At 43.4% G+C, this 18,072-nt stretch overlaps 1 protein-coding gene across 2 annotated transcripts in view; it reads right to left on the bottom strand.

Moving 5' to 3' along the window:
• The window catches only part of GALNT10 (polypeptide N-acetylgalactosaminyltransferase 10), an 80,968-nt gene that overhangs the window by 43,355 nt on the left and 19,541 nt on the right, over positions 1-18,072 (bottom strand). The window lies entirely within an intron of this gene.

The raw sequence follows: 18,072 nt of genomic DNA, 5'->3' as shown, positions 1-18,072 counted from the left end.
GTAATGGGAGACCTATTGCAGGATCATTATTAATGAGACGCTACCACACCTGAATAAAATCAAAATAAGATTTAAAAGGTCATTTATTAAGACTCTTGCTGCTGAACCCAATTAGAGATTCTATTTCATTATGTTGCCCCTGAAATTCAAAAGCCACAGCTGCTTTGAAAACAAGTCAGCAAATGAAGATCCCCAGTAATCCAATGTCTCCAGCTCAACCCTGACTGCACAGGATGGAGACTCACATTTGCTGAAGGAAAGAGGAGCCATGAGAGGCACTGCAAAAGCCTTATTGATTCACATCATGCAGGAGAAGGCAAGTGCAGCCCCAGAGCAGCCGAGCTGGTGAAAAACCACACACTCCTGTCACGGAAGGGCTCACCTGAACTCACCAAACATAAATATCAAACTGATTTGCTTAACCCGCCTTGTGGTTTTCCAGCAGTCCCATTAAACACCACTGCTCTCCTGTAAATTCCCAGCTGGTGATAATGCCACCCCTTCTAATCATTCCCACTAAATAACCCACACTAGAGCACACTTCCACCCTGTGAAATTTTTGCCTCTGTTTTGCAAGAACAATTCTGTGCCAGGCCAGCTCACTGAGCAGTCTCCTCTCCAGCACACTCCTCTGCCAGGAAAAGTCCTGGAAAGCCCTCACAGACCGGAGCACCTCCTTGCCAGGAGAGTTTTGCCAACTTTCTGAGCACTGGCCTTCTGCACAAGTATCACAATGGGCACAGGAACAACTGGCACGACTGGGATCTTTATATTTTAGGTCTCTTTTGTCTCTTGTTTATAGTGCTCTGAACTGAACGCACACATCAGGAGAATTGCTGACAAGGCCACTGTCCCTCCTGCCATTTGCTGGGATTAAACGTGTGAAAATCCCTTAAAAGCAGTTGCTCTGGAAACCCCACCCACCACTGCAGAGGAGAGCATGGCCAGAGCGTCCAGGGACTAGATCCCGAAGGAAGAATACAGAGTGCAGCTCTGAACCTCACAACAGGCACTGCGCCTGTGGGAGCCCAGCACCCCAAGTCAAACCCACCCAAAGCGAGCAGGGAATTCAGGCGACCTGGAGAAGAGGAGAACTGAGACCCCCCGCCCCAGCAAACAGACACACCCAATCTGTCCAACAGAGCATTGCTAAGAGTGCTTCAATCCCATCTCTTTCTGGGACTTGGGCAACTTGAACTGGACGTGCAGGAGCACCTCCCTTCCCTCCGACCTCTGAAAACATCCCTCAGAAGACACCCGGCCATTGCGGCAGGCACCCAGGGACTGCTCCCCGTGCTGCTTTTGGCCGGGGTAGAGTTAATTCTCTTTGCGGGAGCTGGTGTGGGGCTGTGGTTTGGCTCTGTGCTGCAAAGGGCTGATAAAACAGGGATGTTTTTGTCGCTGCTGGACAGGGCCTCCAAGTCAAGGCCTTTCTGCTTTGCCCTGAGAGAGGAAGGTGGCAGTGCATGGGAAGCTGGGAGGGGACACAGCCAGGACAGCTGACCCCAGGGACATCCCAGAGCATGCTCAGCCCATAGAGCTGGGGGAAGGAGGAGGAAGCAGGGGGGTGTTTTGACATTTATCTTCCCTGCTTTCCTGGGGAAGGCCGAACACCCGCCTGCCCACGGTAAGCGGGGAATGGATTCCCTGGTTTGTTTTGCTTTGCGGGGTTTTTGCTTTACTTTTAAAACTCTTCATCTCAGCCCATGAGTTTTCTCACTTCTACTCTGCCAGTTCTCACCCCCACCCCACGGCGGGGGCTGAGCTGCCAGCTGAGATACAACCACCACTCATTCCTTCTGAAATACACCAACAGGATGGATCTGGAGCTGTCCTCCACAACAGCTCCCAGGAGACAGGAGAGACATTTGAAACACACCCCAAAGGATTCACAGCAACATCCCCAGAACCCCCTGAGGGAAGCCACAGCACTGGGTTGGTTCAGGAGGGGCATCTCTGACCATGACACAGCTGTCCCACCACAGCAGCAGCCTAAAAGCCATTAAAATGCACTTGCAGCCGTCCCTGCTCAGCGTGTGCATCCCCAGGCTCTGGGCTGGAGTGTTCCTTGTGTTTGTGTGCTCAGTGTAGAATAATGTGTACAGGGAAGTAAATTTTCTGCACAGCTTCAAGCCATTCTTCAGAGGGGTCAGCAATGTGCATGTAAACATCCTCAGAGCAAACAACAACCTAATGCAAGCAATTTAAACCCCAAGACAGAGGGAAAGCAGGCAGCAGTACACCATCCTCCAGGGCTGTTAAAATAAAGGAAAACAAAAAAAAGAAAAAAAAAAAACTCATGGAGACTGCCACTGCATTACACACAGCACCAATCAGGCAGATGGACAGTGGAAAGTCAGGCACACAGATGTATTTCGCTCAGTCCCAGATAAATTTACACACAAAGGCATCTGTGAGCTGGGTTAAGCTTACCCTGTCAGGGCCACACATGTCAGTAATTTGTAAACTTTAAATTAAGCAAGAGGGAAAACTATGAAGCACAAGGATCAGTTATTCAGCCCACTCTGAACTGCAGTATGGAACTTCAGAGGTGCACAGAGCAAGAGTTATCGATCCTGAAGTCCTGGGAACAGGCTCTGTACAGCTCTCAGTCTTGGAGACTCACAAGGATCAACCCTTCCTCATGCTGGCATTGACAAAGTGAAATGAGAACTGTGCAGGGTAAGTCATTATCAGCTCCTCTGCCTGCAGTGCTCATGGTGTTGCTGCCCTGTACAACTAAACACCAAAAGAGATTCACACAGGACAAGCACAACATGAACCTCTGCTGGATCAACATAAACCTCCAAGCGGCTTTTAGAATCCTGAAGGGTAGATGCAGTTCCAGGTCATGGCAGACATGCTGCACCCTGGAGCTTTTTTTTTGGTCTTGGGCAGGGAAGTTACCTTAGTTCATCCAGCACTGGAGTCCTCCATTACATTTAATTCACCTTGGGTAAATGTTAAGAGGTTAGAGTATTTCTTACTGTATCCCCTGCAAGCAAACATACAGTGCTTACACGGGTTTTGCAGGTCGCTGTTAAAACACCCTAACTGAAAAGTGAGTCACTGACAAGTTCTGTCAACAGTGTCTAAACATTAATTTTGAAGTGACTTTCAGTGCTGGAAAAGGAACATCAGTGTCTCTGCCTGGGTGACCTTGCCAGCCCTTACCATCCGCACAGCCCTGGAGGGAAGGTGTAGCTGCAGCAGCCCAATCCAACACTGTATTTCTGGTTAAGAACCACACTTTCAGCACCAACCTAATTTCAACAAACCACCAAAGAAAGTCAATGTGAACCATAAAACATTTGCCTTGCTCCTCCTCGACTGCAGTTCTTATCTCATGCCATCACTATGAGCAGAGCTGTGTGTAAGGTTGTAGGCACGATGCCACCACGGGCAGAGCAAGGATGTGCACAGATATCCCCCAAGTCCCTCCCGCTGGGAAAATGGGCAGGTTGCTGACACTGATGTGATTTTGGGAGCTCTTTTCCTTCTTTCTTGCCCCCCCCTCCCCTCCCCCTTCTTTTACAAAGATGTCTGAGCTCCAGAAATCCAGACACAGCATACAGGGACCAGAATGTTGCTTTTTTTAGTGGTTTCCTTCAGGGATGCTGCATGGGATTTGACTCAATTATGCAAATTACATAACTTGATGATACTCCTTCAACAAATGCTCTAGACTGTGATATCAGAGCAATCTGCAAAACACAGCAAGTTTCCTAGGACTGACTTTTGCTTTAACTCTTAAACAAGCATCTCATTTATGGGAAGCTGTGTCATACGTCTAATGCTGTATTTCATCTCAATTTCCACTCTCATCCTAATTTCTCATTAATTCTAACTGCATAGCAGAAGGCAGAACATTTTTGTCCAAACCCTCCACCATAGCCCCCCCTTATGTGCATTTTCTCTGTGGAATGCAAGGACCATTGTTTGAACATTGCAGCTGTCAATTCTGCATGGTTAGGGTAAATTCACATTATGGACGTGAATTTCTATCCCTGTGAAAGAGGTCAGCAATTTTCACTTTTGCTCTGCATTAGCTTTCCATTTTGCAAAAATATTGCTGGTTTTTTTTAAATGGTCAATTGTAAACAAGATGTAAAAAGCACATTTTAAAGCATGGAGGCTTCATTATGATCATCTAGTCAAGCTCTGTAAGTGCACCAGCCATTGAATTCCATCCATTAACTCCTCCAACAAGCCTCTACGTTCTATTTCAGCTCAAGCACATTTTCTTTTCCTTAAGAACTGGAAGTTGTTTACCACTAAGGAGTGATTACTTCTCCAGCAATATCTTAAACTGTTCTGCCTGTTTCCAGCCTTCATTTTTTAAAAGCTGAAAATGAACTAAAGTAGAAAGGCATATTAAGCAATACATTGAAAATGGATTTAGACAGATTGCTGTAAATAAGCCCCTTCTGTTGTCTACCACACTGTTACTTAACACGCCGCCAAAGCAATTGATCAGCGTTCAAACGCCAAATGCACAAAAATGGAATTTTAATTTTTTGTTTAATCACTATTTAGTGTGCCTGGCTGCAGCCAAAAAAAAAAAAGTGCACATGAAGACATAAGCCAAGGGTTTTCTACACATGAGGAAAAAAGATTTGCCGAAGCACTTATGTTAACCATAATGCTCTACAGATCTCAAACCCGCTTCAAACCTTTGTTTTGCTGATTTATTATTTTCTTTCAAGCCAAGGAGCTGTAATCAGACCCATGATTTTTGGAGACAGTGTCAAACAGGGCATCTGCTTCACTCCAGACCTCTTCATTTATCCCATCCCCTCAGCAAGTCTATCTTGCACTTATATCCTACAACAAGATGTTGAGGATGCCAAAACAGTTCAAGAGAAACAACAGGGAAAGGGAAAGCAGCATTTAAGAACCATTCCTCTATTTATGAAAGGAGCTTGCAACCTTGCACCGAGGTGAACTCGGTGGAACACTCAAGAGTACACACTTGGGAGCCACCCAGCTGTCATATTCTGTGACACGGCAAAACAGAGAGAGGAAACATCTATAGGCAGATTCTTTCCAGTCTTCCAAAACCTACAGTACCCGAGGTGTTTCAGGAAGCAAAATGTGAGGGGGGCCAGGTCTAGCAGAAACAGGAGGAATCCACCCTCTCACTGCAGCAAACTCAGGTTTTAATGATCGTGGGACCATCCATGCTAACTGTAAGTAGTCCTTTCGTAAATAAATAGATGGCAAGTATTTATTGCACCGCGAAGAAATGCAATTCTTGGTTTTGGTTTGTCAGAGCTCTATTAGCAAGTGTTGAACAACAAACTGGTACAGCACAAACAGACTCCATCCTTTTTACTGGCAGGAAAACAGCTGAGACTTTCAGATGAGCTAATGAAAAATAAAAATATCACCAACATCAGCTGGAGGCTGCTCCTGGGTCAGGGAGCTGAGCATAACCTCAGTCAATCAAAGCTCCTCGTTTACTGGAACAGGAGGCAGCACACTGCTGGAAAAAAAAAAGGCTGCTAAAAGCCTGCTGTGTGATCTACCCAAGTGTTTTCAAAAGGTTAATTTTTGAAGCTATTTCAGTCCATAAAAATTTTAAAAGGTACATTAACATAATCTATACCTTCAACATTTCAGGAACTATTAAAAGGCAATGCAGGACTAAATGGCACCACATCATGCAGAATTTTTAAGTGCTTTCAAAGACAAAAAAGCCAAGTTCATCTTCACAGCTTGTTGGGACTCACATCCATGCAACAGGTTTGAACCAGACCTGAACTTTTCCTGCAGAATGCTATCCCCCTCGGCCATCATTTTCTTTCCCACCTGTAACACTGAACAACAGCAGTACTGAAATTCAGATTTGTGCTTTGAGGAGGCCAGGTTTGGAGCATGGAAATATCCTCCTGTCTGATTACTTCAGCAGCAGAGCCTCAGGTAGGTGTGGGCACTCCTGGATCATTCCCTGTGTCAGGGAATGAAGCCACAGCTGGACCAGAACCAGCTGAAGGGATCAGTGCAGACAGGCACAGAGCAGAGCCTTTTGTGCAGAATGCCCAGGGACATTTGGGAGCTGTAGAGCTAATAAAGAATATGTTCCTTGCAGAATGCCAGCTCCTTGGTGGATGGGACAGCCTGCTGCTTTCAGCTGACTCTGCTTTTTAATGCAGTAAGTTTTTTGTATCAAATGCCTGAATAGTACTTCTCTGAACTGAAACTCCCCCCTTCCCTTTAAAATTCCTTCAGTTAACAAGCTTTATTCGACATTAATTGCTGAAAACCTCTTAGCACCAAAAAAAAAAAAAAAAAAAAAAAAAAAATTCATCTCGCAAAAAGTCCTGGATCATCAGCGGATTAAAGTCTGCAAGACATGAGCTGAGAACAGTGATGAGACATCCAGCTTAGTCATCTATCTCTGCCAAACACCTCACACTTTGTTCTTTGCTTACCTTTAGATATAATATTACGGTTTTGTGATGTCTGCTGTTCTGAACTTACTGTTTGACTAATTCAGCCCAGGCCTGCAGAGGCACAGCACCTTCCAAGGTCAGCACGGAGCACCAAGCAGCGAGTTCCTCCCTGAATTTAAGCTTGTCTTGTGATAGCACAGCAGTTTCAGTCTCAGACTTTCCTTTCAGCTGTTAAAACCCCAGCTGGCCTAGTTTTAGAATTCATTTGCCCACAACAGCTTTCTCATTTTTTTTTGTTCACTAAAACGTTTACAGCCCTTTCCATCTCCAGAACTGCTCCACCTCCCACACTGAGCCTGTCTCAGGAATCTGCTGAACACTGGAATAAGCTCCCGCAGGCATTTAGCTGGGGTAAACCACCTTGTTTTCCCCTCAAGCAGTAAGAACACTTCTTTGACCTTGCTCTAAGATCCAGCAACACCCTATAAAATTCCCGAAGAATATATCTTGACCTGGGCTAGCCTTTGGTTGAGATGAAGACAACCCACCCTTCACCTTGCCTGAGCTACAGGAGCCAGGAGGGGTTCGGACAACAAACACAAAATGAAGATGTAGACAAAAGCAACTCTGAACTGACATTCCAAATAAGATTAGACTTCCCCCCCTCCCACCTTCCCTTTCTGCTTTACAGCTTGCTGGAAACGTGAAGCTAGATGAGCTCTCCCAAGGAACCAGGGTACATTTAGAGTTTTATCTCACGTCCAAGAGCGGGTTTTGGACTGCAACTCCTGGCCAAAGCTAGGGGCATGAAATCCAGAGAGATGCACTTTGTTTTCTGCAGAATCCAGTGCTAGCTGAAGCTGTCTGAAATACAGCCTTACATTCACAGGAGGAGAAACAAGCTGGTTTGGAGATCAGTTTGAGATGTGAGCACTTGAAGCAGAACCTGGCACACGTCTGCAGATACCCACACCCCACTGAACTCAGCTGAACAGCCCACAAGGTGTAGTGGCTTCCTCCAAGGGCAAACTTTGGAGCACTGTTTCTGAAATCCGACTTCCCAGCAAGGCTTACAGATTATGCTGTACATGCAAAAGTAGTTGAATGATCTGCATTAAGATTTAATACAAATGCAGGACACAACACCTATTAATTCCACCATTTTGGGGAATTCCCAGTACTCGAGCTATAAACTCCAGATCACATTATATGTGATTACATACATTAATGTTAAGCCAATCAAGGACTGTTCAGGTGAACACATCTTCCAAATATTTGTTACACAAGCATAGAAGCAAATTCTGTATAATATTAGCAGAAATCTCATTAAAAATACATCACAATGAGCATCCTGAATATCCTCAGCACAGAAATACTACACAGAGGTGAAATTCCCAGCACTCAATCAACATGACAACTAAGGTGGTGCTGGACCTGGCAAATGTGTGACTGCCAGTTTGACTTTGTTAAGTTTACAGGAAAAAATGTACAGCACTTATAACTATTTGAATGATAAAACATGGCAATTTGTGCCTTTCATTCAGTGGAATCCACCTGATTGGGTCCTTGGGAAACCCTGGTATAAGGCCTGGTGTAAACTGGCATAACTGGTATGAAAAAAGAAATCAAATGATAAAAAAGATAAGGCTGCTAATGCTCCAATAATCTTTGAAGAAAGGACAGGACAAAATCTACCTGCTAGACATGCAAAAGATGAATTTGAAGTACTTTGCACGGAGACAGACATTTCAAGAGAAAAAACCCACTTAATTCTGGGGATTTACCAATGTGCAAAGTATACTCTCAGGACACCCTGCACTTTGTGATAAAGGCACAAGCGAGACTGCACTAGAACATGTTTTCTGAGGTAAGATGAGCGAGGCAGTTTGAAAGCTTGCCAACAGTTATAGTTCATAATAGTAAACAGAAATGCTCAGGATTTTGCCCAAAAAAAGCAGGCAGAGCACCATAAGGCATCCATAAGCCTGACAGAGCTGCTGCAGTCTGCAGCAGCTGACAGCGTAGATCAGATATTTACCTTTCCTCACGGAAATTGGGCTGCTGCCAAACTTACACAAACAAAATTCAAGGGCACATTATGGAAGGTTTGATGCCTGGTGAGGGGCAAAGATTTGTTAGCAAGCAGAGTGGCTTCAGAAAGGTTAATACTGCTCTTCTGAAATCTTCAAAAACGTAAAAAAAAAAGACCCAACATTCAGAGCGATGGAAAAATATATTCAATCCATACAAAAACCTACGTGACAGATATGACTCAAAAACTGGAATAAGAACTGTAGCTGCCACTTTTTTGTGTGCCAGGTACTGAGAATGTGTTTTATGTCAGCACAGTGCTTCCCACAGCAAGTTGCATATCATGCTTAGAAACTGTTTCTTCCCTGAATTTTGAAAGCTACGAGAAAAAAAAAAAAAAATCCGTATTTTAGGGGTTTTTTTTTCTTGAGCCTTCACCCATCATTAGGAGTCGTACATAAAACTAATGAAGTATCTCTAGCCAGATATCTGAGTGGAGGCACAATCTGACTGTCATCTGTGGGAAAGTCAGACTCAAAACCTCAAAAGAGGATGCCAGAACATCTATGAACAGCATCCACCAACACAGGGAAGGATCCCCAGACGTTCTCTGCCAGCTCACCTTGCTCAGCACACCACGACTGCAGCTTAACCCTCAACTGTCCCTGGAAATGTGGTGACACAATCAATACTCAGCCAAAAGGATTTTAGGGAGGACTTAAACCATCAAGAGGCCTACAGGTGTTTTCAGAGTGCACTCTTCCCCCATTTATCTTCTGCTACAAGGAACAATTAGCTGCCTACATAATACTTACACACATCTTGAATCAAATAGTTCCTGCAAACTCCAATAAAGCAAAAAGAACCACAAGCATTTTTCTGTTTTATTTTCCACACTCTTCAGGCAGTTCCTTCAGTGCTGACACTGCTCACTTGCCTTGCAGACACTGGGAAATCAACAATCACTCTGACAGCTTTAGTTTAGGGGGAAAAAAAAATCATTGTTTTCAATAAACTTTTACTGTTACTTCAGGTGGTGCTCCAAATCAGGTTTGCTGCCTGATTCCCACCAAGAGCATCAGTCTTTTCTTAGCAGCAATGCAGCAAAACCACAATTTTCTGGCTTTCATCAACAGAATACCCCTATTTCCCTTTTAGCTGTTTAAAGATTTTAAAGTGAATTCCTTACCATCTTCCTGGCAAACTTGATGCTTCTTGATAGTGTTACGTTAAACTGAAAATATAAGCACTAAAAAGCAACACTTAACAGGGCTCTTCTTCCCAAGGAGTTATTTAACTGTTGCTCACACAACCAGCGTGTTGCACCCAGAAAATGCACAAAAATCTCAAAAATCAGAGTTACTGCACAAAAATCCCAAATTCAGTCGTCAGCCTCTTCTAGGAAACCAGGTCACCACCGATGGGTGGCCACAGTGACTCAGAGAACACACATAACCACACAATTACGGACTAAAAAACCCACCAGGAAGCACTCAGGGAAGCTTATCCCACGGACAAGTTCTGGGCACCTTAAAAATAACTTGCACTTACAGTAATGTTTAGAGGCTTCTCAGCAGTTAAAAGCTGAGGTGCCAAGCACATGTACCCAGCAAGGGAGAGCGTCTGGCACCCTTTCTCCACTCCTCCCTCCACAGGGAAAGCACTGGCAGAGCTCCCTGCAGCACTCCTGCTCCTGTATGTGCATCATCTCACCACACTTCCCAAGTTTCATACTCCTCTCCCAAGCAAGCTGCTCACGAGGCTTCACTCCACCCCTTTCAAACACAGCATGAAATTGGGAATATGACACATCTTTATGCCACCCCAAGACTTTTAACTGTGCCTGGCTGCAGCCTGGGGTGAGGCTGACCCAAGGCCAGGAAAGGATCAAGTGATCCACACTGGAATACTCAATCTGTGCGGGTACCACTGGTCCCTTCTAGAGATGCCCTCTAGCAGTGACCACTGAGCCTGGTTTGGGTGGAGAAGGGGAAAATAGAGGCAGGAACCCTCTAGAGATGCCCTGTAGTAGTGACCACTGAGCCTGGTTTGGGTGGAGAAGGGGAAAATAGAGGCAGGAAAGATAAATTAATTTGGTCTGGGAAGAAGCTGGTTGGCAGCGTTAGGCTGCCTGTGGAAGGCAGACAATATTTCCAATAACTGAAAGATGCAGAACATTTCTGGGGAATTGAGGAAGAGCAGGGCCGGGGATGCAGGCACCAAAACATTGTACATGTCAAAAAGGTGACAAATCACTTTTGGATGTCATCTCAAAAGTGACAAACTGCTGCTAACTACAGCAGTGTCAGGATTAAAAAGGAAGAAACAAGCAGCTTCTTTGTGGGACAGGTAACAACCAGGCAGACAGGAGAGAAAAGAGAGGTGTCACCCAGTGATGTAAAACTGAGCATACTGACTCCTGTTATTGTTAATATCCAAACCGGAATTCACTCAAATCTGATCAAAACTTACACATTCTGATGCAAACATTCAGGTCATGCGTCAAAACAATCTTTGCCAGAATCTTTCCAGACCCTGTAAAATTATCTATCGATTTCAATACTGGAATGGAAAACAGGCTTGTTAAATCTGCTGATGTCGCTAACTGGAGAATGGGATTAAAATTCAAAAGCAGTCCCGGCCATAGAAAAAAGCATCAAAAATTTAGAATACATTTCAAAGGGTAAAGGAGACATTTTTTTTCTGCAGCTGTTCAGCAGCTGTTCTATCATCATGACTGTATGGAACTCTGTCCTGCTGTTTGAAAAAAGCTAATTTCATACAGAGATATTTACAAAAACATCACACGCAGAAAAATGCAAAATAATAGATGCTGATGAGGGCAGAGATGACTGGGCAGAAAAGGAAGGGCATGCATTACAAATAGCCCTCACACTTTTCCACGCTGCTGCAAAGAAAAAAAAAAGCCAAGACATGAAATGAAAAGTACCACACATGAAATTATGGAATAGGCTTTTCAACTATATGAGAAATTAATATATTCCATCCTGGGCCAAGAGGCAATTAGACTTTGAGGAGTTTCATTTCACCACGAGGATCTTAAGGGAGGTCTTTCCCATGAGAATACACTGAATTCCTGAAATTTTCCTGGAGAGGATTACAGCAGCCAAACATCCTCAGGAGCATCCTTTAGGCATCACATTTAAATATACCACAATATTTTCTATTTTCCTAGATCTATTCTAGCCCAGTAGAACTAAATTCCAAAGAAGCTGAATTATTTAGAGCATTTACTGTCCTTCAGGGTCATTACAAGAGCACAGAAGTTAGCCCTATGATAAAATATAAATTCTCTTCTCTACAGCATAGTCTGACCTCGCTATAATGAAGCTCCATGGGACTGAGAAAAATTGCTGTACAACAGGACATTCTCTGAAATACAGTTTTTGTAGCATCTCATACCAGAATAAAGATGCACCCAATTTGTGGGTGTTATGTGTTATATCTGGTATTTTTATGAGTCTTGCTTCATATTGAAAGAATACTGCTTAAGCATCGACAAAAAGGGAAAAAAATCAATAAAGAAATAAAATGCATGGTTATACATGAGATGCAGCAGAGAATGACAGCTACAAACTCCTCAGATTTGCTTAGGCGGTTTTTTTTTTTCTACCAAGTCTCATTAAACAGGAAAAAAGAATTTAAGTTCCCACTGCTGGGACTGTTTCAGAGAGGGCAGGCTATTAGCAGGTCGTGTTAGAGAGTGCCTGACTAATTCATTGTGTGTTCATCTCTCTCGAGTCCTCTGAAAATTTATGGTGTAACACCTCATGGCAAAAAGCAGCACTGGCAAAACAGTGCTGGCTGCTCAGCTCACACAGGGAGCTCCACTTCATCTCTTTGGAGGAATTCTGAAGGTGAATCTCTGTTCAGCCTTGTACAGACTAGCATAAACTATTTTAAAGCCTCCTTTTAATGGGAACAGGGAATGAGACACAACTTGTATCCTAGATTTTGTGTGCTCCCTGGACTCAAGGACAGTTGTTCTGGGAGTATTCAGGCAATGCTCGGATGTTCCTTTTAAGAGCCACGTTCACTGGCTTTCAGCACAGACAAGGATAACTCTGCTGAAAGGGGTTATGGTTAATGCTGTTCTGCACCATGTGAACGAGGGAAGAAGGGCCACTGCCCTCTGGAGAATGATGTCCCACAGAAAAGCAACGGGAAGATCATGGGTGTAACACGCTGCATTTTAAAGAGATTTTCAGAACAGCCTTTGTGACACCGGCAATTTTTTCCCTCCCTGAAGCAGCACAGATGTGCTGGAAATGGAGCACTCCGAGCCTTAAGCATTTCCAAGTGTGGTGTGCAGAGAGGAGAGGCTCCCCCTGCTCTGACGTTTGTCTGCACTCACAGCTAACCTCAGTCAGGCCTCCTGAATTCTGTGACGTGGTGAACTGCAATCAAACAGAACTGCTTCAACAAAAACTTCAGCTCCTTCAAGCTCGGTGGCTTTTAAACGCTCTGTCAGACTTGCACATCTGTTGAGTGAGGAAGTGACCTTGGAGGAGAGTAAGAAGGATGAAGAAACTGCCAGGAACAAAGAGATGCAATTAGTGATGATGAACTGGTCTTATTACCATAGAAGACTGAAGTTCAAGTCTTGATCTGTGTCATAAGTGAAGAATCAATCTGGTTAATTTTGCCAATAGCCATTCTTCGGAAACCATTTTTCATTACTGCCCAAGAAAGAGCTCTGACCTGAGGAGTGAGAGCATTAACCAGAGCATTTTGGGGCAGCCAATACTGCCTGAGAGCTGTTGCCCTTCAGACCCATCTCCTGACCACAGAAAGCTTTCACAGAGATCCCTTTTGCTTGTGACAATAGCCTGTTTCACACACACTTCATGCAGAGAATCTTAAAAACCCTGCCAATGCTGGAATACTATTAAATAATAATTCAAGACTGAGATAATGGGCAAAGGGGTGCTTTCCTGTCTTCCTGCAAGTGAAAAAATAGTTTTCCATTCAAGAATGATTTTGAAGAAACTATACTACATATACAGATGTAGCAACACAGCCCATCACAAGTTTTTTTATCAAAAGTGACAAGCTCATGGCATCAACATTACATCTTAAAACCTTTCAGCACAAAAGAACAGCTAAAAAAGTCCTGAATGACTTTGCTCAGGAGATGGACACTGTGTGTGCTCCAGCTGACCTTACTAATGATCATTCAAGCTTCAAATCTGCTACTAAAGTCTCCATTGTAAGCAATTATTTGCCTCTGTGCAAAAATGTTCATTTCATGCTCTGTAAACACATCTCCTTGTGAAAGACCAGCCTGCCCATAAAGATTGCTTCTGACAGCCTGCTGACCACCTCCTGCAGCAAGTGCCTGGAGCATCTTTTGGAGGCAGAAACACCTGTTCTCCCCTCCCAGAGAAGAGAACATATTTACAGGTGAGCCATGTACAATGACCTTGACAAAAGGCAGCTGGAGAGTGTTGGCACTTAAGTGAGAGGAAGTAACTTGACACTGTAAAATTAAAGACAGCAGCAACTGCTTTCAAGTAGATGTAACAATTTGTCATAGCATTTAATCAACCAACTTCTTGTGGAAAACATCCCCTCTGCAGTGCTGCTCTCGGGGTAAGGATTCATGGATGAGACAGGCTGTGGTAAGAAAGATGGCTTTTTAAGTAAAGGTGGAACTGCAGCAGGAGGGCTGGTTGTCAAGCTTCAGGGAATAAAAAAGCACCGCACTGGTTACCAAAACAAGCAGAAATAGGCAGGCAAATTATTTAGCCCAAACCACAGGCAGCCACACCTACTCCTGCAAGCAGTCTCTCCCCATGGGATCACGAAACATGATGCTATATGGCAAATGCTTTTTGCCCAAGAACATTAGTCTGAATCTTAAATCCATTACATACAGTGCCAGTTTGGGGTGTCAGCACATGCAAGACCACTGGGAGACAAGCTACATGTTTTAAGGTAATATGGAGGAAAAAAAAAAAAAAGCAACTGCCTTTCCAAAGCACAAGCTAAATGTTACATTTGGAAGTTACCACCTTTGCTAGAAAGGCAAGAGAATCATAAATATGCCAGACATTTAATGCATGGAAACAAGTCAACTTTGAATAATTTTATGCTATTAAGATACGCACAGTGAACGTGGACCCAGATCACTTCATAATCCGTATCTAACACATACTAAAAGTCAGCCTTGGTATTTCACAGCCAAGTTGCCAAGCAGAGTGGCCTTTCAGATGCATCTAAATTCACTTCACCACGCAGACAGAGCAAGGAAACACTTTCACCCCTCCTCAGTGTGTACCTCAGAGAGAAGTGCCACTTCTCTCTCAGTGCTTCTTCACAGATGACTTCAACCAGACCTATTTTCCCCTGCCTCAAGTTACAGAACACTCCAGAGGCCACACAAAGTGAACTAGTCTTTTTTTATTTCTAAGAACAGCTTTTGAAGTAAGCAAAGAGACTTGAAGATTTAAGCGTCCACATGATGCTCTCAGATTAGGAAATATTTATGTATTTCCATAAATTTACCAGTGTGCAAAGAGGCAAGACAAGTTCACCATCCCAAAAAGCCTAAGCCAGAGCAGTTGGCTATTATGAATTATAAAAGCAAAAAGCTCAGATAAATGTCTGTGTTTCAGTAATCCCATTTAGGACAGCTGCTCAGAAGAGCCTACGTGGGACTGGATTTTCACAAATTACATTAACAAGAGGGAGGACCATAACACTTACTGTAATGACAAGATGTCAATCTTGCCCAAAAGTAAAAAGTAGGATTCTTAGTACATGCAATTTAGTGGAATTAGTTTCCAATTTGCATTACAAAACAAAAAATCAAGGCTGCTCTGTACTTTCAAGTTAAGCTAATCTTCGATTGATAAATCCTGACACTTTTGTTCATGGTCTGAAGTAAATCCTTGCAAATTCTTTGAAGGGTGAGACCAACACTCTTTTTGCTCTACACAGCTGTGCAAAAACAGTTTGCTGAATTAAACAGCTCTTCTACACTCACCATCTTGGGAAGCAGAGCTCAGTTTAAAGGCTTCTTTCTTGTCTCAAATCCAGCTTCTCTCATCGATCTGGTTGCAGTAAGTTCCCATCCAGTGCCATACCAGTGCAATGGAGGGGAAAGCAAACTGGAAATTGGGGGCAAGATCATCAAATTGCCTCTATTACTGACACAGCCCCTGTCAAAGCCCTCCTTAACAGGCCTTGGTTACTGGATCCCTATTTTTCAGGCAGCAGAGCACAGTCAGGCAATTAATTTACTATTATTCCTTCCACCTCTACCACTCCAAAAGTCAAATTCACACTTTCATACTTCCTCATACAGGAACATGTATCAATCTTCACCTCCCCCTAACTTTCAGGCTTATCAAACCAAAGAGGTTAAAAACCTTTTAAAGCATAAAGTTGCTTCTGTCAAAAGAGAAGGGAAACCTCAGTGCCAGCCTTAACGGAATTAATAAATAATTATTAGTAGGTGAGAAATTCCACACATTTTTGTCTGCTTACTACACCTATTTTAACATCTCCAAACAGTTGAATCTAATTAGTTGCTGCAATTTAAGCCACCTTCCCTATATAAAACTTTAAACAGGCACTTGCTTTAGTTCCTAGAACTGCATCAAGCCTGTGTTAACATTTTAATCTCACTGACAGCCAAAGAAGAGCCCGATTAAACAACAACTCCACAGTAACACTGTTCTATTTAATCTTCTTTGCAAGCTTCAGAAAGACCATTGCATTTAAAAACAAACAAACAAACAAACAAACAAAAAACCCCCAAAAAAAACCAAATCCAAAAAAAAAAAACAAACCAAAACCAACCCAATCCTCATGTGGTTATAAAAGCCTGCATCACTTAATCCTCTATCCTCTGTAAGAACTCTCCTGACCGTCTGGAACACTTTCTGCAGCAGCTCTCTCTGCAGTGAGCTGAACATTTCCTCCAAGAGGGGGAAAGTCTGAAGAAACTATAGTACATGATGAGTGACAAGGGAAAATCAAATACTTTAACCTCCAAAATTCCTTTAAATGCATTTCAAAAAAAGCAGCAATTGTTTCGAATAAGCCAAGATATTCCACTTAGACCACAGAGATGAGAAGCCACCCCAAATTCCTTCAAGTTAAATGGAAGCCAACTTTCTGCTAGATTCCATCAAAGGTAGGATAATTTTCTTTTCCTTAAGAAGAAGCAAGCCAAAGTTCATAGCTTCTATGGATTTCAGGGTATTCAGATCAATCTTCTGAGAGCTGCATAAAAATACTGCGTGCCTTTGACTGATGTTTCAGAAAATGAACTGTGGCTTGTCTTTTAATCAGAGATGTGAGGTATTCAGGCTCCACACACAAAGAAAAAGGACCTCTGAGCATAAGTATGTTCAGACAGCTGCAGCTGAGGGGCACGTACTATCTTTGAGATTTTTTTTCTGATAAAGTGATGGCAAGAAACCAGAGCAAGCTCAAGAGATAGTGGAAATATCCTGGGTGACTGGAGAAAGAAACTTCTTTGTGGCTCAGGTGAGCAACCAGTAGGAAAAGATTCACATTATGAACATCAAACTTCAATGTATAAACTTTCTTAGTAATAATTTGTAAGCCAAAAAAAAAAGCCCAACTCAACACATGCTCTGGACTCTGAACTCAGTAGAAGTTCTCCTCCTTGCCAAGGATTTTATACATACATTCTATCATTTTCCAGAGCCACCACACAACTGGCAAGTATCAAACCAAACCGCTGCCTGAATGTTTCATTTGTTGTAGCATGTTGATACAAAGACCCATTTCATGCTCCTGTACAAACAGATTCAGACATGAAAACTTCTCCTCTTTGCCAGGCACCAGAGAGAGCCTTTGTTCAGCTGCACAAGAATTCAGTGTAACCAGTTCATACTTAAAAATCAGCGTGCAGCGGCGAGTGTTCACCATCCCAGAGCATGGAGAGATTTGCTGGGGGGATTATATCTAAGCAGTTTTAAACACTAATGTGAAATAGCAAAATCCAAATCATTAGACCCGCATTTGCTGGGCTCGGCTCCCGCCCAGGGCACTGTGCCATGTCCCTCCCTGCAAAGCATTCAGGTCCCTGCTCAGGCACTTACCCACTGATGCTTCCAGCCCTAATCTGCTCTTGGAATTGCTCCCCAGTGCCAGGCAGACTCCAGGGATTCCAGTGAGCACAAGCTGGTTTATATTTAAACCAGACCAAAGCTGGAGCAAGGCTCTTTAGGGGTAACACAGACGGGCAAGGAGATTCCCTCTGATCACCCTGTGTGGTACAAAGTAGATGCAACATTAACCTTTTATATATATAGTAAGTACATACCGTGTGCTGAAATACCTATTTACCAAAGCAGCTCTCACACACAGAGAAAAGAAAAAGTTACGGATAACACTTCAGCAATCCCCACTTTCCTTTAAAACTCTATTATAAAGATTTTTGGCAAGACTCCCAACAAAATTTCAAGCGATCAGGACCACCATTACATGGTGAACTGGTAACATACGAACAAGCCCTATGAGATCAGGTGCCTACTTGGCACATCACTGCCTGAAGAGGTATTTCTACTGCCCAGTTTTCAGCCTGCAGCCTTTAGCCACTCACCCCGGCCCCTCTGGACACCTCCTTCCTCTCCTGTGCTGACCT

The sequence above is a fragment of the Chamaea fasciata genome, unplaced genomic scaffold (genome assembly GCF_029207755.1).
Source record: "Chamaea fasciata isolate MVZ Bird 193981 ecotype frontalis unplaced genomic scaffold, bChaFas1.0.hap1 SCAF_15, whole genome shotgun sequence".
In the NCBI taxonomy this organism is placed as follows: domain Eukaryota; kingdom Metazoa; phylum Chordata; class Aves; order Passeriformes; family Sylviidae; genus Chamaea; species Chamaea fasciata.
The sequence above is the reverse complement of the archived record's forward strand: the minus strand, read 5'-3'. Positions and strand labels throughout refer to the sequence as shown.